Source organism: Stegostoma tigrinum, chromosome 29, assembly GCF_030684315.1.
Source record: "Stegostoma tigrinum isolate sSteTig4 chromosome 29, sSteTig4.hap1, whole genome shotgun sequence".
Classification (NCBI taxonomy): Eukaryota; Metazoa; Chordata; class Chondrichthyes; order Orectolobiformes; family Stegostomatidae; genus Stegostoma; species Stegostoma tigrinum.
Window position 1 is genome coordinate 2,294,016 of NC_081382.1, and position 23,259 is coordinate 2,317,274.

The 23,259-nt window shown below is 61.3% G+C and overlaps 1 protein-coding gene across 1 annotated transcript in view; it reads left to right on the forward strand.

Moving 5' to 3' along the window:
- ajm1 (apical junction component 1 homolog) overlaps positions 1–23,259 on the forward strand; it is a 79,932-nt gene that overhangs the window by 38,352 nt on the left and 18,321 nt on the right. The window lies entirely within an intron of this gene.

Below are 23,259 nucleotides of genomic sequence, written 5' to 3' on the forward strand. Positions count from 1 at the left end.
TGTCACAACCCACTCCTCTCACTGACACTGACTGTCACAGGTTCCACACACGTTCTTCTCAGTGACACTGTCACAGGGTCGGCACCCGTTCCCCTCAGTGACACAGTCACAAGGGGTCCTCACCCGCTCCTCTCAGGAGACACTGTCACAGGTGCCCGACCCGCGCCACTCAGTAACACTGTCACGGGATCCCCACCTGCTCCCCTCAGTGATTGACACCTTCCCTCAGTGATACTGTCACAGGGTATCCATCGCTCCCCTCAGTGACACAATCACCGATGGTCCTCACCCGATCCCCGCAGTGACTCTGTGACAGGGTCCCCACCCACTCTCCTCAGTAACACTGTCACAGCATCCCCACCCGCACCCCTCAGTGATTGACACCTTCGCAGGGTCCCCACCCGCTCCCCTCAGTGACAATGTCACAGGATCCCCACCAGCTGACTTCAGTGACACTGTCAGAGGGTCCTCACCCGCTCCTCTCAGGAGACACTGTAACAGGTTCCCCACCCGTGCCCCAAATAACACTGTCACGGGATCCCCACTCGCTCCCGCAGTGTCCCTGTGACAGGGTCCACACCCGCACCCCTCAGTGACTGACACCTTCGCAGGGTCCCCACCCGCTCCCCTCAGTGACAATGTCACAGGTTCCTCACCTGCTCTACTCAGTGACACTGACACAGTGTCCCCACCACCCGCCCTCAGTGACACTGTCACAGGGCCCCCACCCGCTCCCCTAAGTGACACTGTCACAGGGTCCCGATCGCACCCCTCAGTGACACTGTCACAGGGTCCCCACCCTCTCCCCTCGGTGCCACTGTCACAGGGTCCCCATCGCTCCCCTCCGTGACAGTGTCACAGGGTCCCCACCCGCTCCTCTCAGTGACACTTACACAGTGTCCCCACCAACCCCACTCAGTGCCACTGTCACAGGGTCCCCATCGCTCCCATCAGTGACACTGTCACAGGTTCCCCACCCGCTCCTCTCAGTGACACTGTCACAGGGTCTCCACCGCTCCCCTAAGTGACACTGTCACATGGTTCCTACCCGCTTCCTTCAGTGATACTGACACATTGTCCCTGCCAATCCCCCTCAGTGACACTGTCACAGAGTCCCCACCCTCTCCCCTCAGTGCCACTGTCACAGGGTCCCCACCCACTCCCCTCAGTGACTGACACCTTCGCAGGGTCCCCACCCGCTCCCCTCAGTGACACTGTCACAGGGTCCCCACCCTCTCCCCTCAGTGCCACTGTCACAGGGTCCCCACCTGCTCCCCTCAGTGACACTGTCACAGGGTCCCCATTGCTCCCCTCAGTGACACTGTCACAGGTCACCATCGCTCCCCTCAGTGACACTGTCACAGGGTCCCCACCCACTCCACACGGTGACACTCTCACAGGGTCCCCACCCGCTGACCTCAGTGACACTGTCACAGGGTACCCAGCCTCTCCCCTCAGTGACTCTTTCACAGGGTCCCCACACGCTCCCCTCAGTGACACTGTCACAGGGTCCCCACCCGCTGACCTCAGTGACACTGTCACGGGATCCCCACCCGCTGACCTCAGTGACACTGTCACAGGTTCCCCACTCGCTGCCCTCAGTGACACTGTCACAGGATCCCCACCCACTCCACACAGTGACACTGTCACTGGGTCCCCACCCACTCCACTCAGTGACACTGTAACAGCGTCCCCGCGCGCTCCAATCAGTGCCACAGTCACACGTTTCCTCCCCGCTCCCCTCAGTGACACTGTCACAGTGTCCCCACACGCTCCCCTCAGTGACACTGTCAGAGGGACCGCACCCGCTCCCCTCAGTGACACTGTCACAGGGTCCCCATCGGTCTCCTCAGTGACACTGTCACAGGGTCCCCATCGCTCCCGTCAGTGACACTGTCACAGGGTCCCCACCCACTCCAGGCAGTGACACTGTCACACGGTCCCGAGATGCCACGCTGAGTGACACTGTCACAGAGTCCCCACCTACCACCCTCAGTGACACTGTCACGGGATACCGACCAGCTCCCCTCAGTGACACTGTCACAGGGTCCGCACCCAATCCACTCAGTGACACTGTCACAGGGTCCCCATCGCTCTCCTCAGTGACACCGTCACAGGGTCCCCACCCACTCCAGGCAGTGACACTGTCACAGGGTCCCGAGATGCCCCGCTGAGTGACACTGTCACAGGGTCCCCACCCACACCACATGGTGACACTCTCACAGGGTTCCCACCCGCTGCCCTCATTGACACTGTCACAGGGTCCCCACCCTCTCCCCTCAGTGCCACTGTCACAGGGTCCCCACCCTCTCCCCTCAGTGCCACTGTCACAGGGTTCCCATCGCTCCCCGCGGGGTCCCTGTCACAGGGTCCCCACCCACTCCCCTCAGTGACTGACACCTTCGCAGGGTCCCCACCCGCTCCCCTCAGTGACACTGTCACAGGGTCCCCACCCTCTCCCCTCAGTGCCACTGTCACAGGGTCCCCATTGCTCCCCTCAGTGACACTGTCACAGGGTCCCCATTGCTCCCCTCAGTGACACTGTCACAGGTCACCATCGCTCCCCTCAGTGACACTGTCACGGGATCCCCACCCACTCCACTCAGTGACACTGTGACAGGGTCCCCATCGCTCCCCTCAGTGACACTGTCACGGGATACCCACCAGCTCCCCTCAGTGACACTGTCACAGGGTCCCCACCCGCTGCCCTCAGTGACACTGTCACAGGGTCCCCACCCGCTGCCCTCAGTGACACTGTCACAGGGTCCCCATCCGCTCCCTTCCGTGACAAAATAACAGGGTCCCCATCGGCTCCTCTCAGTAACACTGACTGTCACAGGTTCCACACACGACCTCCTCAGTGACACTGTCACAGGGTCCGCACCCGTTCCCTCAGTGACACAGTCACAGGGGGTCCTCACCCGCTCCTCTTAGGAGACACTGTAACAGGATCCCGACCCGCACCCCTCAGTAACTCTGTCACGGGATCCCCACCTGCTCCCCTCAGTGACACTGTCACAGGGTCACCACTCACTCCACACGGTGACACTCTCACAGGGTCCCCACCCGCTCCCCTCAGTGACTCTCTCACAGGGTCACCACACGCTCCGCTCAGTGACAGTGTCACAGGGACAGCACCCACTGACCTCAGTGACACTGTCACAGGGACCGCACCCGCTCCCCTCAGTGACACTGTCACAGGGACCGCACCCGCTCCCCTCAGTGACACTGTCACGGGATCCCACCCGCTGACCTCAGTGACACTGTCACGGGATACCCACACGAGGCCCTCAGTGACACTGTCACAGGGTCCCCACCCGCTGCCCTCAGTGACACTGTCACAGGGTCCCCACGCGCTCCCCTCCGTTACACTGTCACAGGGTCCCTACATGCTCCCATCAGTGACACCGTCAACAGGGTCCCACCTACTCCACTCAGTGACACTGTCACAGGGTCCCCACCCAATCCACTCAGTGACACTGTCACAGGGTCCCCACCCACTCCACTCAGTGACACTGTCACACGGTCCCGAGATGCCCCGCTGAGTGACACTGTCACAGAGTCCCCACCCGCTCCCATCAGTGACACTGTCACAGGGTCCCCATCGCTCTCCTCAGTGACACCGTCACAGGGTCCCCACCCACTCCCGGCAGTGACACTGTCACACGGTCCCGAGATGCCCCGCTGAGTGACACTGTCACAGAGTCCCCACCCGCTCCCATCAGTGACACTGTCACAGGGTCCCCATCGCTCTCCTCAGTGACACCGTCACAGGGTCCCCACCCATTCCAGGCAGTGACACTGTCACACGGTCCTGAGATGCCCCGCTGAGTGACACTGTCACAGGGTCCCCACCCACTCCACACGGTGACACTCTCACAGGGTCCCCACCCGCTGACCTCAGTGATACTGTCACAGGGTACCCAGCCTCTCCCCTCAGTGACTCTTTCACAGGGTCCCCACACGCTCCCCTCAGTGACACTGTCACAGGGTCCCCACCCGCTGACCTCAGTGACACTGTCACGGGATCCCCACCCGCTGACCTCAGTGACACTGTCACAGGGTCCCCACTCGCTGCCCTCAGTGACACTGTCACAGGATCCCCACCCACTCCACACAGTGACACTGTCACTGGGTCCCCACCCACTCCACTCAGTGACACTGTAACAGCGTCCCCGCGCGCTCCAATCAGTGCCACAGTCACACGTTTCCTCCCCGCTCCCCTCAGTGACACTGTCACAGTGTCCCCACACGCTCCCCTCAGTGACACTGTCAGAGGGACCGCACCCGCTCCCCTCAGTGACACTGTCACAGGGTCCCCATCGGTCTCCTCAGTGACACTGTCACAGGGTCCCCATCGCTCCCGTCAGTGACACTGTCACAGGGTCCCCACCCACTCCAGGCAGTGACACTGTCACACGGTCCCGAGATGCCACGCTGAGTGACACTGTCACAGAGTCCCCACCTACCACCCTCAGTGACACTGTCACGGGATACCGACCAGCTCCCCTCAGTGACACTGTCACAGGGTCCGCACCCAATCCACTCAGTGACACTGTCACAGGGTCCCCATCGCTCTCCTCAGTGACACCGTCACAGGGTCCCCACCCACTCCAGGCAGTGACACTGTCACAGGGTCCCGAGATGCCCCGCTGAGTGACACTGTCACAGGGTCCCCACCCACACCACATGGTGACACTCTCACAGGGTTCCCACCCGCTGCCCTCATTGACACTGTCACAGGGTCCCCCCCCTCTCCCCTCAGTGACTCTTTCACAGGGTCCCCACACGCTCCCCTCAGTGACACTGTCACGGGATCCCCACCCACTCCAGGCAGTGACACTGTCACAGGGTCCCCACCCACTCCAGGCAGTGACACTGTCACACGGTCCCGAGATGCCACGCTGAGTGACACTGTCACAGAGTCCCCACCTACCACCCTCAGTGACACTGTCACGGGATACCGACCAGCTCCCCTCAGTGACACTGTCACAGGGTCCGCACCCAATCCACTCAGTGACACTGTCACAGGGTCAGCACCCGTTCCCCTCAGTGACACTGTCACAGGGGGTCCTCACCCGCTCCTCTTAGGAGACACTGTAACAAGATCCCGACCCGCACCACTCAGTAACGCTGTCACGGGATCCCCACGCGCTCCCCTCAGTGACACTGTCACGGGATCCCCACGCGCTCCCCTCAGTGACACTGTCACAGGTTCCCCACCCGCTGCCCTCAGTGACACTGTCACAGGGTCCCCACGCGCTCCCCTCAGTGATAGTGACACAGTGTCCCCACCAACCCCCGACAGTGACACTGTCACAGGGTCCCCACCCACTCCAGGCAGTGACACTGTCACACGGTCCCGAGATGCCCCGCTGAGTGACAGTGTCACAGAGTCCCCACCAGCTAATCTCACTGACTCTGTCACAGGGTCCCTACACACTGCCCTCAGTGACACTGTCACAGGGTCCCCACCCACTCCACTCAGTGACACTGTCACAGGGTCACCACCTACTCCACTCAGTGACACTGTCACGTGGTCCTCACCCGCTCCATACGGTGACACTCTCACAGGGTCCCCAGCCGCTCCCCTCAGTGACACTGTCACAGGGTTCCCACATGCTCCCCTCCGTGACGCTGTCACAGGGTCCCCATGGCTCCCCTCAGTGACACTGTCACAGGTTCCCCACCCTCTCCACACGGTGACACTGTCACAGGGTCCCCACCCGCTGGCCTCAGTAACACTGTCACAGGGTCCCCACCCGCTGGCCTCATTGACACTGTCACAGGGTCCCCACCCTCTCCCCTCAGTGACTATTTCACAGGGTCCCCACACGCTCCCCTCAGTGACACTGTCACGGGATCCCCACCCACTCCAGGCAGTGACACTGTCACAGGGTCCCCACCCAGTCCACTCAGTGACACTGTCACAGGGTCCCCACCCACTCCACTCAGTGACACTGTAACAGCGTCCCCGCGCGCTCCAATCAGTGCCACAGTCACACGGTTCCTCCCCGCTCCCCTCAGTGACACTGTGACAGGGTCCCAATTGCTCCCCTCAGTGACACTGTCACAGGTCACCATCGCTCCCCTCAGTGACACTGTCACGGGATCCCCACCCGCTGACCTCAGTGACACTGTCACGGGATACCCACTAGCTCCCCTCAGTGACACTGTCACAGGGTCAGCACCCGTTCCCCTCAGTGACACTGTCACAGGGGGTCCTCACCCGCTCCTCTTAGGAGACACTGTAACAAGATCCCGACCCGCACCCCTCAGTGACACTGTCACGGGATCCCCACCCGCTGACCTCAGTGACACTGTCACGGGATACCCACACGAGGCCCTCAGTGACACTGTCACAGGGTCCCCACCCGCTGCCCTCGGTGACACTGTCACAGGGTCCCCACGCGCTCCCCTCAGTGACACTGTCACAGGGTCCCTACATGCTCCCATCAGCGACACCGTCAACAGGGTCCCACCTCCTCCACTCAGTGACACTGTCACAGGGTCTCCACCCAATCCACTCAGTGACACTGTCACAGGGTCCCCACCCACTCCACTCAGTGACACTGTCACACGGTCCCGAGATGCCCCGCTGAGTGACACTGTCACAGAGTCCCCACCCGCTCCCATCAGTGACACTGTCACAGGGTCCCCATCGCTCTCCTCAGTGACACCGTCACAGGGTCCCCACCCACTCCAGGCAGTGACACTGTCACAGGGTCCCCATCGCTCTCCTCAGTGACACCGTCACAGGGTCCCCACCCACTCCAGGCAGTGACACTGTCACACGGTCCCGAGATGCCCCGCTGAGTGACACTGTCACAGAGTGCCCACCTGCTCCCATCAGTGACACTGTCACAGGGTCCCCATCGCTCTCCTCAGTGACACCGTCAAAGGGTCCCCACCCATTCCAGGCAGTGACACTGTCACACGGTCCCGAGATGCCCCGCTGAGTGACACTGTCACAGGGTCCCCACCCACTCCACACGGTGACACTCTCACAGGGTCCCCACCCGCTGACCTCAGTGACACTGTCACAGGGTACCCAGCCTCTCCCATCAGTGACTCTTTCACAGGGTCCCCACACGCTCTCCGCAGTGACACTGTCACAGGGTCCCCACCCGCTGACCTCAGTGACACTGTCACAGGTTCCCCACTCGCTGCCCTCAGTGACACTGTCACAGGATCCCCACCCACTCCACACAGTGACACTGTCACGGGGTCCCCACCCACTCCACTCAGTGACACTGTAACAGCGTCCCCGTGCGCTCCAATCAGTGCCACAGTCACACGTTTCCTCCCCACTCCCCTCAGTGACACTGTCACAGTGTCCCCACCCGCTGCCCTCAGTGACACTGTCACACAGTCCCGAGATCCTCCGCTCAATGACACTGTCACAGAGTCCCCACCTAGCCCCCTCAGTGACACTGTGACAGGGTCCCCACCCGCTGACCTCAGTGACACTGTCACAGGGTCCCCACACGCTCCCCTCAGTGACAGGGTCGCCAACCGCTCCACACGGTGACACTGTCTCAGGGTCCCCAACCCGCTGACCTCAGTGACACTGTCACAGGGTCCCCACACGCTACCCTCAGGGACACTGTCAGAGGGACCGCACCCGCTCCCCTCAGTGACACTGTCACAGGGTCCCCATCGGTCTCCTCAGTGACACTGTCACAGGGTCCCCATCGCTCCCGTCAGTGACACTCTCACAGGGTCCCCACCCACTCCAGGCAGTGACACCGTCACACGGTCCCGAGATGCCACGCTGAGTGACACTGTCACAGAGTCCCCACCTACAACCCTCAATGACACTGTCACGGGATACCGACCAGCTCCCATCAGTGACACTGTCACAGGGTCCGCACCCAATCCACTCAGTGACACTGTCACAGGGTCCCCATCGCTCTCCTCAGTGACACCGTCACAGGGTCCCCACCCACTCCAGGCAGTGACACTGTCACAGGGTCCCCATCGCTCTCCTCAGTGACACCATCACAGGGTCCCCACCCACTCCAGGCAGTGACACTGTCACACGGTCCCGAGATGCCCCGCTGAGTGACACTGTCACAGAGTCCCTACCCGCTCCCATCAGTGACACTGTCACAGGGTCCCCATCGCTCTCCTCAGTGACACCGTCACAGGGTCCCCACCCACTCCAGGCAGTGACACTGTCACACGGTCCCGAGATGCCCCGCTGAGTGACACTGTCACAGGGTCCCCACCCACTCCACATGGTGACACTCTCACAGCGTTCCCACCCGCTGCCCTCATTGACACTGTCACAGGGTCCCCACCCTCTCCCCTCAGTGACTCTTTCACAGGGTCCCCACACGCTCCCCTCAGTGACACTGTCACGGGATCCCCACCCACTCCAGGCAGTGACACTGTCACAGGGTCCCCACCCAATCCACTCAGTGACACTGTCACAGGGTCCCCACCCACTCCACTCAGTGACACTGTAACAGCGTCCCCGCGCGCTCCAATCAGTGCCACAGTCACACGGTTCCTCCCCGCTCCCCTCAGTGACACTGTGACAGGGTCCCCATTGCTCACCTCAGTGACACTGTCACAGGTCACCATCGCTCCCCTCAGTGACACTGTCACGGGATCCCCACCCGCTGACCTCAGTGACACTGTCACAGGTTCCCCACCCGCTGCCCTCAGTGACACAGTCACAGGGTCCCCACCCTCTCCAGGCAGTGACACAGTCACAGGGTCCCCACGCGCTCCCCTCAGTGACACTGACACATTATCCCCACCAGCCCCCCTCAGTGACACTGACACATTATCCCCACCAGCCCCCCTCAGTGACACTGTCACAGGGTCCCCACCCACTCCAGGCAGTGACACTGTCACACAGACCCGAGATCCTCCGCTCAGTGACAGTGTCACAGAGTCCCCACCAGCTAATCTCACTGACTCTGTCACAGGGTCCCTACACGCTGCCCTCAGTGACACTGTCACAGGGTCCCCACCCACTCCACTCAGTGACACTGTCACAGGGTCCCCACCTACTCCACTCAGTGACACTGTCACGGGGTCCTCACCCGCTCCATACGGTGACACTCTCACAGGGTCCCCAGCCGCTCCCCTCAGTGACACTGTCACAGGGTTCCCACATGCTCCCCTCAGTGACACTGTCACAGGGTCCCCATTGCTCCCGTCAGTGACACTGTCACAGGGTCCCCACCCACTCCAGGCAGTGACACTGTCACACGGTCCCGAGATGCCACGCTGAGTGACACTGTCACAGAGTCCCCACCTACCACCCTCAGTGACACTGTCACGGGATACCGACCAGCTCCCCTCAGTGACACCGTCACAGGGTCCCCACCCAATCCACTCAGTGACACTGTCACAGGGTCCCCATCGCTCTCCTCAGTGACACCGTCACAGGGTCCCCACCCACTCCAGGCAGTGACACTGTCACACGGTCCCGAGATGCCCCGCTGAGTGACACTGTCACAGAGTCCCTACCCGCTCCCATCAGTGACACTGTCACAGGGTCCCCATCGCTCTCCTCAGTGACACCGTCACAGGGTCCCCACCCACTCCAGGCAGTGACACTGTCACACGGTCCCGAGATGCCCCGCTGAGTGACACTGTCACAGGGTCCCCACCCACTCCACATGGTGACACTCTCACAGGGTCCCCACCCGCTGCCCTCATTGACACTGTCACAGGGTCCCCACCCTCTCCCCTCAGTGACTCTTTCACAGGGTCCCCACACGCTCCCCTCAGTGACACTGTCACGGGATCCCCACCCACTCCAGGCAGTGACACTGTCACAGGGTCCCCACCCAATCCACTCAGTGACACTGTCACAGGGTCCCCACCCACTCCACTCAGTGACACTGTAACAGCGTCCCCGCGCGCTCCAATCAGTGCCACAGTCACACGTTTCCTCCCCGCTCCCCTCAGTGACTCTTTCACAGCGTCCCCACACGCTCCCCTCAGTGACTCTGTCACAGGGTCCCCACCCGCTGACCTCAGTGACACCGTCACAGGGACCGCACCCACTCCCCTCAGTGACACTGTCACAGTGTCCCCACCAACGCCCCTCAGTGACACTGTCACAGGGTCCCCACCCACTCCAGGCAGTGACAGGGTCACACAGGCTCGAGATGCTCCGCTCAGTGACACTGTCACAGAGTCCCCACCCGCTCCTCTCAGTGACCCTGTCACAGGGTCCGGACCCGCTCCCCTCAGTAACACTGTCACAGGGTCCCGGGATGCCCCGTTAGTGACACTGCCACAGAGTCCCCACCTGCTCCCCTCAGTGACACTGTCACATGGTTCCTACCCGCTCCCCTCAGTGACACTGTCACAGGGTCCCCACCAGCTGCCCTCAGTGACACCGTCACAGGTCCCCACCCACTCCAGGCAGTGACACTGTCACACGGTCCCGAGTGGCCCCGCTGAGTGACACTTTCACAGAGTCCCCACCTACCACCCTCAGTGACACTGTCACAGGATACCGACCAGCTCCCCTCAGTGACACTGTCACAGGGTACCCACCCGCTCCCCTCAGTGACACTGTCACAGGGTCCCCACCCGCTGCCCTCAGTGACACTGTCACAGGGTCCCCACCCGCTGCCCTCAGTGACACTGTCACAGGGTCCCCAGCCGCTCCCTTCCGTGACAAAATAACAGGGTCCCCATCCGCTCCTCTCAGTGACACTGACTGTCACAGGTTCCACACACGACCTCCTCAGTGACACTGTCACAGCGCCCGCACCCGTTCCCTCAGTGACACAGTCACAGGGGGTCCTCACCCGCTCCTCTTAGGAGACACTGTAACAGGATCCCGACCCGCACCCCTCAGTAACTCTGTCACGGGATCCCCACCTGCTCCCCTCAGTGACACTGTCACAGGGTCACCACTCACTCCACACGGTGACACTCTCACAGGGTCCCCACCCGCTCCCCTCAGTAACTCTCTCACAGGGTCACCACACGCTCCGTTCAGTGACAGTGTCACAGGCACAGCACACGCTGACCTCAGTGACACTGTCACAGGGTCCCCACCCGCTCCCCTCAGTGACACTGTCACAGGGACCGCACCCGCTCCCCTCAGTGACACTGTCACAGGATCCCCACCCGCTGAACTCAGTGACACTGTCACGGGATACCCACCAGCTCCCCTGAGTGACACTGTCACAGGTTCCCCACCCGCTGCCCTCAGTGACACTGTCACAGGGTCCCCACACGAGGCCCTCAGTGACACTGTCACAGGGTCCCCACCCGCTGCCCTCAGTGACACTGTCACAGGGTCCCCACCTACTCCACTCAGTGACACTGTCACAGGGTCCCTACATGCTCCCATCAGCGACAACGTCAACAGGGTCCCACCTACTCCACTCAGTGACACTGTCACAGGGTTCCCACCCAATCCACTCAGTGACACTGTCACAGGGTCCCCACCCACTCCAGGCAGTGACACTGTCACACGGTCCCGAGATGCCACGCTGTGTGACACTGTTACAGAGTCCCCACCTACCACCCTCAGTGACACTGTCACAGGGTCCCCACCCGCTGCTCTCATTGACACTGTGTCAGGGTCCCCACCCGCTGCCCTCATTGACACTGTCACAGGGTCCCCATCCGCTCCTCTCAGTGACACTGTCACAGCGTCAAAACGCATTCCTCTCACTGACACTGACTGTCACAGGTTCCACACACGATCTCCTCAGTGACACTGTCACGGTCCCCTTCGCTCCCCTCAGTGACGCTGTCACAGGGTCCCCATCGCTCCCCTCAATGACACTGTCACAGGGTCCCCATCGCTCCCCTCAGTGACACTGTCACAGGGTCCCCACTCACTCCAAGCAGTGACACTGTCACACGGTCCCGAGATGCCCCGCTGAGTGACACTGTCACAAGGTCCCCTCCCGCTGCCCTCAGTGTCACTGTCACAGGATCCCCACCCGCTCCTCTCAGTGACACTGTCACAGCGTCAAAACGCATTCCTCTCACTGACACTGACTGTCACAGGTTCCACACACGATCTCCTCAGTGACACTGTCACGGTCCCCTTCGCTCCCCTCAGTGACGCTGTCACAGGGTCCCCATCGCTCCCCTCAATGACACTGTCACAGGGTCCCCATCGCTCCCCTCAGTGACACCGTCACAGGGTCCCCACCCACTCCAGGCAGTGACACTGTCACACGGTCCCGAGATGCCCCGCTGAGTGACACTGTCACAGGGTCCCCACCCACTCCACATGGTGACACTCTCACAGCGTTCCCACCCGCTGCCCTCATTGACACTGTCACAGGGTCCCCACCCTCTCCCCTCAGTGACTCTTTCACAGGGTCCCCACACGCTCCCCTCAGTGACACTGTCACGGGATCCCCACCCACTCCAGGCAGTGACACTGTCACAGGGTCCCCACCCAATCCACTCAGTGACACTGTCACAGGGTCCCCACCCACTCCACTCAGTGACACTGTAACAGCGTCCCCGCGCGCTCCAATCAGTGCCACAGTCACACGGTTCCTCCCCGCTCCCCTCAGTGACACTGTGACAGGGTCCCCATTGCTCACCTCAGTGACACTGTCACAGGTCACCATCGCTCCCCTCAGTGACACTGTCACGGGATCCCCACCCGCTGACCTCAGTGACACTGTCACGGGATACCCACTAGCTCCCCTCAGTGACACTGTCACAGGGTCAGCACCCGTTCCCCTCAGTGACACTGTCACAGGGGGTCCTCACCCGCTCCTCTTTGGAGACACTGTAACAAGATCCCGACCCGCACCCCTCAGTAACGCTGTCACGGGATCCCCACGCGCTCCCCTCAGTGACACTGTCACAGGTTCCCCACCCGCTGCCCTCAGTGACACAGTCACAGGGTCCCCACCCTCTCCAGGCAGTGACACGGTCACAGGGTCCCCACGCGCTCCCCTCAGTGACACTGACACATTATCCCCACCAGCCCCCCTCAGTGACACTGACACATTATCCCCACCAGCCCCCCTCAGTGACACTGTCACAGGGTCCCCACCCACTCCAGGCAGTGACACTGTCACACAGACCCGAGATCCTCCGCTCAGTGACAGTGTCACAGAGTCCCCACCAGCTAATCTCACTGACTCTGTCACAGGGTCCCTACACGCTGCCCTCAGTGACACTGTCACAGGGTCCCCACCCACTCCACTCAGTGACACTGTCACAGGGTCCCCACCTACTCCACTCAGTGACACTGTCACGGGGTCCTCACCCGCTCCATACGGTGACACTCTCACAGGGTCCCCAGCCGCTCCCCTCAGTGACACTGTCACAGGGTTCCCACATGCTCCCCTCAGTGACACTGTCACAGGGTCCCCATTGCTCCCGTCAGTGACACTGTCACAGGGTCCCCACCCACTCCAGGCAGTGACACTGTCACACGGTCCCGAGATGCCACGCTGAGTGACACTGTCACAGAGTCCCCACCTACCACCCTCAGTGACACTGTCACGGGATACCGACCAGCTCCCCTCAGTGACACCGTCACAGGGTCCCCACCCAATCCACTCAGTGACACTGTCACAGGGTCCCCATCGCTCTCCTCAGTGACACCGTCACAGGGTCCCCACCCACTCCAGGCAGTGACACTGTCACACGGTCCCGAGATGCCCCGCTGAGTGACACTGTCACAGAGTCCCTACCCGCTCCCATCAGTGACACTGTCACAGGGTCCCCATCGCTCTCCTCAGTGACACCGTCACAGGGTCCCCACCCACTCCAGGCAGTGACACTGTCACACGGTCCCGAGATGCCCCGCTGAGTGACACTGTCACAGGGTCCCCACCCACTCCACATGGTGACACTCTCACAGGGTCCCCACCCGCTGCCCTCATTGACACTGTCACAGGGTCCCCACCCTCTCCCCTCAGTGACTCTTTCACAGGGTCCCCACACGCTCCCCTCAGTGACACTGTCACGGGATCCCCACCCACTCCAGGCAGTGACACTGTCACAGGGTCCCCACCCAATCCACTCAGTGACACTGTCACAGGGTCCCCACCCACTCCACTCAGTGACACTGTAACAGCGTCCCCGCGCGCTCCAATCAGTGCCACAGTCACACGTTTCCTCCCCGCTCCCCTCAGTGACTCTTTCACAGCGTCCCCACACGCTCCCCTCAGTGACTCTGTCACAGGGTCCCCACCCGCTGACCTCAGTGACACCGTCACAGGGACCGCACCCACTCCCCTCAGTGACACTGTCACAGTGTCCCCACCAACGCCCCTCAGTGACACTGTCACAGGGTCCCCACCCACTCCAGGCAGTGACAGGGTCACACAGGCTCGAGATGCTCCGCTCAGTGACACTGTCACAGAGTCCCCACCCGCTCCTCTCAGTGACCCTGTCACAGGGTCCGGACCCGCTCCCCTCAGTAACACTGTCACAGGGTCCCGGGATGCCCCGTTAGTGACACTGCCACAGAGTCCCCACCTGCTCCCCTCAGTGACACTGTCACATGGTTCCTACCCGCTCCCCTCAGTGACACTGTCACAGGGTCCCCACCAGCTGCCCTCAGTGACACCGTCACAGGTCCCCACCCACTCCAGGCAGTGACACTGTCACACGGTCCCGAGTGGCCCCGCTGAGTGACACTTTCACAGAGTCCCCACCTACCACCCTCAGTGACACTGTCACAGGATACCGACCAGCTCCCCTCAGTGACACTGTCACAGGGTACCCACCCGCTCCCCTCAGTGACACTGTCACAGGGTCCCCACCCGCTGCCCTCAGTGACACTGTCACAGGGTCCCCACCCGCTGCCCTCAGTGACACTGTCACAGGGTCCCCAGCCGCTCCCTTCCGTGACAAAATAACAGGGTCCCCATCCGCTCCTCTCAGTGACACTGACTGTCACAGGTTCCACACACGACCTCCTCAGTGACACTGTCACAGCGCCCGCACCCGTTCCCTCAGTGACACAGTCACAGGGGGTCCTCACCCGCTCCTCTTAGGAGACACTGTAACAGGATCCCGACCCGCACCCCTCAGTAACTCTGTCACGGGATCCCCACCTGCTCCCCTCAGTGACACTGTCACAGGGTCACCACTCACTCCACACGGTGACACTCTCACAGGGTCCCCACCCGCTCCCCTCAGTAACTCTCTCACAGGGTCACCACACGCTCCGTTCAGTGACAGTGTCACAGGCACAGCACACGCTGACCTCAGTGACACTGTCACAGGGTCCCCACCCGCTCCCCTCAGTGACACTGTCACAGGGACCGCACCCGCTCCCCTCAGTGACACTGTCACAGGATCCCCACCCGCTGAACTCAGTGACACTGTCACGGGATACCCACCAGCTCCCCTGAGTGACACTGTCACAGGTTCCCCACCCGCTGCCCTCAGTGACACTGTCACAGGGTCCCCACACGAGGCCCTCAGTGACACTGTCACAGGGTCCCCACCCGCTGCCCTCAGTGACACTGTCACAGGGTCCCCACCTACTCCACTCAGTGACACTGTCACAGGGTCCCTACATGCTCCCATCAGCGACAACGTCAACAGGGTCCCACCTACTCCACTCAGTGACACTGTCACAGGGTTCCCACCCAATCCACTCAGTGACACTGTCACAGGGTCCCCACCCACTCCAGGCAGTGACACTGTCACACGGTCCCGAGATGCCACGCTGTGTGACACTGTTACAGAGTCCCCACCTACCACCCTCAGTGACACTGTCACAGGGTCCCCACCCGCTGCTCTCATTGACACTGTGTCAGGGTCCCCACCCGCTGCCCTCATTGACACTGTCACAGGGTCCCCATCCGCTCCTCTCAGTGACACTGTCACAGCGTCAAAACGCATTCCTCTCACTGACACTGACTGTCACAGGTTCCACACACGATCTCCTCAGTGACACTGTCACGGTCCCCTTCGCTCCCCTCAGTGACGCTGTCACAGGGTCCCCATCGCTCCCCTCAATGACACTGTCACAGGGTCCCCATCGCTCCCCTCAGTGACACTGTCACAGGGTCCCCACTCACTCCAAGCAGTGACACTGTCACACGGTCCCGAGATGCCCCGCTGAGTGACACTGTCACAAGGTCCCCTCCCGCTGCCCTCAGTGTCACTGTCACAGGATCCCCACCCGCTCCCCTCAGAGACACTATCACAGGGTCCCCACCTGCTCCCCTCAGTGACACTGTCACACAGTTCCTACCCACTCCCCTCAGTGACACTGACACATTATCCCCACCAACCACCCTCAGTGACACTGTCACAGTGTCACAACCCACTCCTCTCACTGACACTGACTGTCACAGGTTCCACACACGTTCTCCTCAGTGACACTGTCACAGGGTCGGCACCCGTTCCCCTCAGTGACACAGTCACAAGGGGTCCTCACCCGCTCCTCTCAGGAGACACTGTCACAGGTGCCCGACCCACGCCACTCAGTAACACTGTCACGGGATCCCCACCTGCTCCCCTCAGTGATTGACACCTTCCCTCAGTGATACTGTCACAGGGTATCCATCGCTCCCCTCAGTGACACAATCACCGATGGTCCTCACCCGATCCCCTCAGTGACTCTGTGACAGGGTCCCCACCCACTCCCCTCAGTAACACTGTCACAGCATCCCCACCCGCACCCCTCAGTGATTGACACCTTCGCAGGGTCCCCACCCACTCCCCTCAGTGACAATGTCACAGGATCCCCACCAGCTGACCTCAGTGACACTGTCACAGGGTCCTCACCCGCTCCTCTCAGGAGACACTGTAACAGGTTCCCCACCCGTGCCCCAAATAACACTGTCACGGGATCCCCACTCGCTCCCCGCAGTGTCCCTGTGACAGGGTCCACACCCGCACCCCTCAGTGACTGACACCTTCGCAGGGTCCCCACCCGCTCCCCTCAGTGACAATGTCACAGGTTCCTCACCTGCTCTACTCAGTGACACTGACACAGTGTCCCCACCACCCGCCCTCAGTGACACTGTCACAGGGCCCCCACCCGCTCCGCTCAGTGACACTGTCACAGGGTCCCCACCCGCTCCCCTCAGTGACACTGTCACAGGGTCCCCACCCGCTCCCCTCAGTGACACTGTCACAGAGATCCCACCCGCTCCCTATCAGTGACACTGTCACAAGGTCCCCAACCGCTCCTCTCAGTAACTCTGTCACAGGGTCCCCACCCGCTCCCCTCAGTGAAACTGTCATAGGGTCCGCTCCAGCTCCCTATCAGTGACACTGTCACAGGGTTCGCAACCACTCCCCTCAGTGACACTGTCACAAGGTCCCCACCCGCTCCCCTCAGTGACACTGTCACAGGGTCCCCATCGCTCCCCTCAGTGACACTGTCACAGGGACCCCACCCTTTTCCCTCTGTGACACTGTTACAGGGTCCGAATCCGTTCCCCTGAGCGACACTGTCACAGGGTCCGCTCCCACTCCCCTCAGCGACACTGTGACAGGGTCCACACCTGTTCCCTATCAGTGACTCTGTCACAGGGTCCCCACCTGCTCCCTGTCAGTGACAGTATCACAGGGTCCAAACCTGCTCCACTCAGTGACACAGTCACAGGGCCCCCGCCCACAGCCCTCAGTGACACTGTCACATGGCCCCCACAGACTCCCCTCAGTGACACTGTCACAGGGACCCCACCCGTTCCCCTCTGTGACACTGTTACAGGGTCCGGACCCGCTCCCAAGAGCGACACTGTCACAGGGTCCGCTCCCGCTCCCCTCAGTGACACTGTCACACGGTCCCGAGATCCTCCGCTCAGTGACACTGTCACAGAGATCCCACCCGCTCCCGATCAGTGACACTGTCACAAGGTCCCCAACCGCTCCTCTCAGTAACTCTGTCACAGGGTCCCCACCCGCTCCCCTCAGTGAAACTGTCATAGGGTCCGCTCCAGCTCCCTATCAGTGACACTGTCACAGGGTCCCCAACCGCTCCTCTCAGTAACTCTGTCACAGGGTCCCCACCCGCTCCCCTCAGTGAAACTGTCATAGGGTCCGCTCCAGCTCCCTATCAGTGACACTGTCACAGGGTTCGCAACCACTCCCCTCAGTGACACTGTCATAAGGTCCCCACCCGCTCCGCTCAGTGACACCGTCACAGGGTCCCCACCCACTCCAGGCAGTGACACTGTCACACGGTCCCGAGATGCCCCGCTGAGTGACACTGTCACAGGGTCCCCACCCACTCCACATGGTGACACTCACACAGGGTCCCCACCCGCTGGCCTCATTGACACTGTCACAGGGTCCCCACCCTCTCCCCTCAGTGACTCTTTCACAGGGTCCCCACACGCTCCCCTCAGTGACACTGTCACGGGATCCCCACCCACTCCAGGCAGTGACACTGTCACAGGGTCCCCACCCAATCCACTCAGTGACACTGTCACAGGGTCCCCACCCACTCCACTCAGTGACACTGTAACAGCGTCCCCGCGCGCTCCAATCAGTGCCACAGTCACACGGTTCCTCCCCGCTCCCCTCAGTGACACTGTGACAGGGTCACCATCGCTCCCCTCAGTGACACTGTCACGGGATCCCCACCCGCTGACCTCAGTGACACTGTCACGGGATACCCACTAGCTCCCCTCAGTGACACTGTCACAGGGTCAGCACCCATTCCCCTCAGTGACACTGTCACAGGGGGTCCTCACCCGCTCCTCTTAGGAGACACTGTAACAAGATCCCGACCCGCACCCCTCAGTAACGCTGTCACGGGATCCGCACGCGCTCCCCTCAGTGACACTGTCACAAGTTCCCCACCCGCTGCCCTCAGTGACACAGTCACAGGGTCTCCACGCGCTCCCCTCAGTGACACTGTCACAGGGTCCCCATCGCTCCCCTCAGTGATAGTGACACAGTGTCCCCACCAACCCCCCTCAGTGACACTGTCACAGGGTCCCCACCCACTCCAGGCAGTGACACTGTCACACAGTCCCGAGATCCTCCGCTCAGTGACAGTGTCACAGAGTCCCCACCAGCTAATCTCACTGACTCTGTCACAAGGTCCCTACACGCTGCCCTCAGTGACACTGTCACAGGGTCCCCACCCACTCCACTCAGTGACACTGTCACAGGGTCCCCACCTACTCCACTCAGTGACACTGTCACGGGGTCCTCACCCGCTCCATACGGTGACACTCTCACAGGGTCCCCAGCCGCTCCCCTCAGTGACACTGTCACAGGGTTCCCACATGCTCCTCTCAGTGACACTGTCACAGGGTCCCCATCGCTCCCCTCAGTGACACTGTCACAGGTTCCCCACCCGCTCCACACGGTGACACTGTCACAGGGTCCCCACCCGCTGGCCTCAGTAACACTGTCACAGGGTCCCCACCCGCTGGCCTCATTGACACTGTGTCAGGGTCCCCACCCGCTGCCCTCATTGACACTGTCACAGGGTCCCCATCCGCTCCTCTCAGTGACACTGTCACAGCGTCAAAACGCATTCCTCTCACTGACACTGACTGTCACAGGTTCCACACACGATCTCCTCAGTGACACTGTCACGGTCCCATTCGCTCCCCTCAGTGACGCTGTCACAGGGTCCCCATCGCTCCCCTCAGTGACACTGTCACAGGGTCCCCATCGCTCCCCTCAGTGACTCGGTCACAGGGTCCCCACTCACTCCAAGCAGTGACACTGTCACACGGTCCCGAGATGCCCCGCTGAGTGACACTGTCACAAGGTCCCCTCCCGCTGCCCTCAGTGTCACTGTCACAGGATCCCCACCCGCTCCCCTCAGAGACACTATCACAGGGTCCCCACCTGCTCCCCTCAGTGACACTGTCACACAGTTCCTACCCACTCCCCTCAGTGACACTGACACATTATCCCCACCAACCACCCTCAGTGACACTGTCACAGTGTCACAACCCACTCCTCTCACTGACACTGACTGTCACAGGTTCCACACACGTTCTCCTCAGTGACACTGTCACAGGGTCGGCACCCGTTCCCCTCAGTGACACAGTCACAAGGGGTCCTCACCCGCTCCTCTCAGGAGACACTGTCACAGGTGCCCGACCCACGCCACTCAGTAACACTGTCACGGGATCCCCACCTGCTCCTCTCAGTGATTGACACCTTCCCTCAGTGATACTGTCACAGGGTATCCATCGCTCCCCTCAGTGACACAATCACCGATGGTCCTCACCCGATCCCCTCAGTGACTCTGTGACAGGGTCCCCACCCACTCCCCTCAGTAACACTGTCACAGCATCCCCACCCGCACCCCTCAGTGATTGACACCTTCGCAGGGTCCCCACCCACTCCCCTCAGTGACAATGTCACAGGATCCCCACCAGCTGACCTCAGTGACACTGTCACAGGGTCCTCACCCGCTCCTCTCAGGAGACACTGTAACAGGTTCCCCACCCGTGCCCCAAATAACACTGTCACGGGATCCCCACTCGCTCCCCACAGTGTCCCTGTGACAGGGTCCACACCCGCACCCCTCAGTGACTGACACCTTCGCAGGGTCCCCACCCGCTCCCCTCAGTGACACTGTCACAGGTTCCTCACCTGCTCTACTCAGTGACACTGACACAGTGTCCCCACCACCCGCCCTCAGTGACACTGTCACAGGGTCCCCACCCGCTCCCCTCAGTGACACTGTCACAGGGTCCCCACCCGCTCCCCTCAGTGACACTGTCACAGAGATCCCACCCGCTCCCTATCAGTGACACTGTCACAAGGTCCCCAACCGCTCCTCTCAGTAACTCTGTCACAGGGTCCCCACCCGCTCCCCTCAGTGAAACTGTCATAGGGTCCGCTCCAGCTCCCTATCAGTGACACTGTCACAGGGTTCGCAACCACTCCCCTCAGTGACACTGTCACAAGGTCCCCACCCGCTCCCCTCAGTGAAACTGTCATAGGGTCCGCTCCAGCTCCCTATCAGTGACACTGTCACAGGTTTCGCAACCACTCCCCTCAGTGACACTGTCACAAGGTCCCCACCCGCTCCCCTCAGTGACACTGTCACAGGGTCCCCATCGCTCCCCTAAGTGACACTGTCACAGGGACCCCACCCTTTTCCCTCTGTGACACTGTTACAGGGTCCGAACCCGTTCCCCTGAGCGACACTGTCACAGGGTCCGCTCCCACTCCCCTCAGCGACACTGTGACAGGGTCCACACCTGTTCCCTATCAGTGACTCTGTCACAGGGTCCCCACCTGCTCCCCTCAGTGACACTGTCACAGGGTCCCCACCAGCTCCCTGTCAGTGACACTATGACAGGGTCCAAACCTGCTCCACTCAGTGACACAGTCACAGGACCCCCGCCCACAGCCCTCAGTGACACTGTCACATGGCCCCCACAGACTCCCCTCAGTGACACTGTCACAGGGTCCCCTTCGCTCCCCTCAGTGACACTGTCACAGGGACCCCACCCATTCCCCTCTGTGACACTGTTACAGGGTCCGGACCCGCTCCCATCAGTGACACTGTCACAGAGATCCCACCCGCTCCCCTCAGTGACACTGTCACACGGTCCCGAGATCCTCCGCTCAGTGACACTGTCACAGAGATCCCACCCGCTCCCTATCAGTGACACTGTCACAAGGTCCCCAACCGCTCCTCTCAGTAACTCTGTCACAAGGTCCCCACCCGCTCCCCTCAGTGAAACTGTCATAGGGTCCGCTCCAGCTCCCTATCAGTGACACTGTCACAGGGTTCGCAACCACTCCCCTCAGTGACACTGTCACAAGGTCCCCACCCGCTCCCCTCAGTGACACTGTCACAGGGTTCCCATCGCTCCCCTCAGTGACACTGTCACAGGGACCCCACCCTTTTCCCTCTGTGACACTGTTACAGGGTCCGAACCCGTTCCCCTGAGCGACACTGTCACAGGGTCCGCTCCCGCTCCCCTCAGCGACACTGTGACAGGGTCCACACCTGTTCCCTATCAGTGACTCTGTCACAGGGTCCCCACCTGCTCCCCTCAGTGACACTGTCACAGCGTCCCCACCAGCTCCCTGTCAGTGACACTATCACAGGGTCCAAACCTGCTCCACTCAGTGACACAGTCACAGGGCCCCCGCCCACAGCCCTCAGTGACACTGTCACATGGCCCCCACAGACTCCCCTCAGTGACACTGTCACAGGGTCCCCATCGCTCCCCTCAGTGACACTGTCACAGGGACCCCACCCGTTCCCCTCTGTGACACTGTTACAGGGTCCGGACCCGCTCCCATGAGCGACACTGTCACAGGGTCCCCACCCGCTCCTCTCAGTGACACTATCACCGGGTCCCCACCCGCTCCCCTCAGTGACACTGTCACAGGGTCCCCACCCGCTCCCTATCAGTGACACTGTCACAGGGTCCAAGCAGCTCCACTCAGTGACACAGTCACACGGTCCCAAGATGCTCCACTCAGTGACACTGTCACAGGGTCCCCACCCGCTCCCCTCAGTGACACTGTCACAGGGTCCCCACCCGCTCCCTATGAGTGACACTGTCACAGGGTCCAAGCAGCTCCACTCAGTGACACAGTCACAGGGGCTCCGCCGCAACCCTCATAGAGAATGTCACAGGGACCCCACCCGCTCCCCTCAGCGACACTGTGACAGGGTCCGCTCCCACTCCCCTCAGCAACACTGTGACAGGGTCCACACCTGTTCCCCTCAGTGACACTGTCACAGGGTCCCCATCCGCTCCTCTCAGTGACACTATAACAGCGTCACAACCCACTCCTCTCACTGACTCTGTCACAGGGTCCCCACCCGCTCCCCTCGGTGACACTGTCACAGGGTCCTCACCAGCTCCCTCTCAGTGACACTGTCACAGGGTCCTCACCCTCTCCCCTCAGTGACAATGTCACAGGGTCCCCACCCACTCCCCTTAGTGACACTGTCACAGGGTCCTCACCGGCTCCCTGTCAGCGACACCGTCTCAGTGTCCTCACCCGCTACCCTCTGTGACTCTGTCACAGGGTCCCCACCTGCTTCCCTCAATGACACTGTCAATGGGTCCCCACTCACTCCCCACAATGACACTGCCACAGGATCCGCACCAGCTCTGCTCAGTGACACTGTCTGTCACTGGATCCCTACCCGCTTCCTCTCAGTGACACTGTCACAGGGTCCCCACCCGCTTCCCTGAGTGACACTGACAATCACAGTATCCCCATCAGCTCCCCTCAGTGACAGTGACAGTCACAGTGGAAGCATCTGTGAAGGAGAAAACAGAGTTAACGTTTCGGGTCTGGTGACCCTTCCTTAGGGTCACAGGACCTGAAACGTTAACTCTGTTTTCTCCTTCACAGATGCTGCGA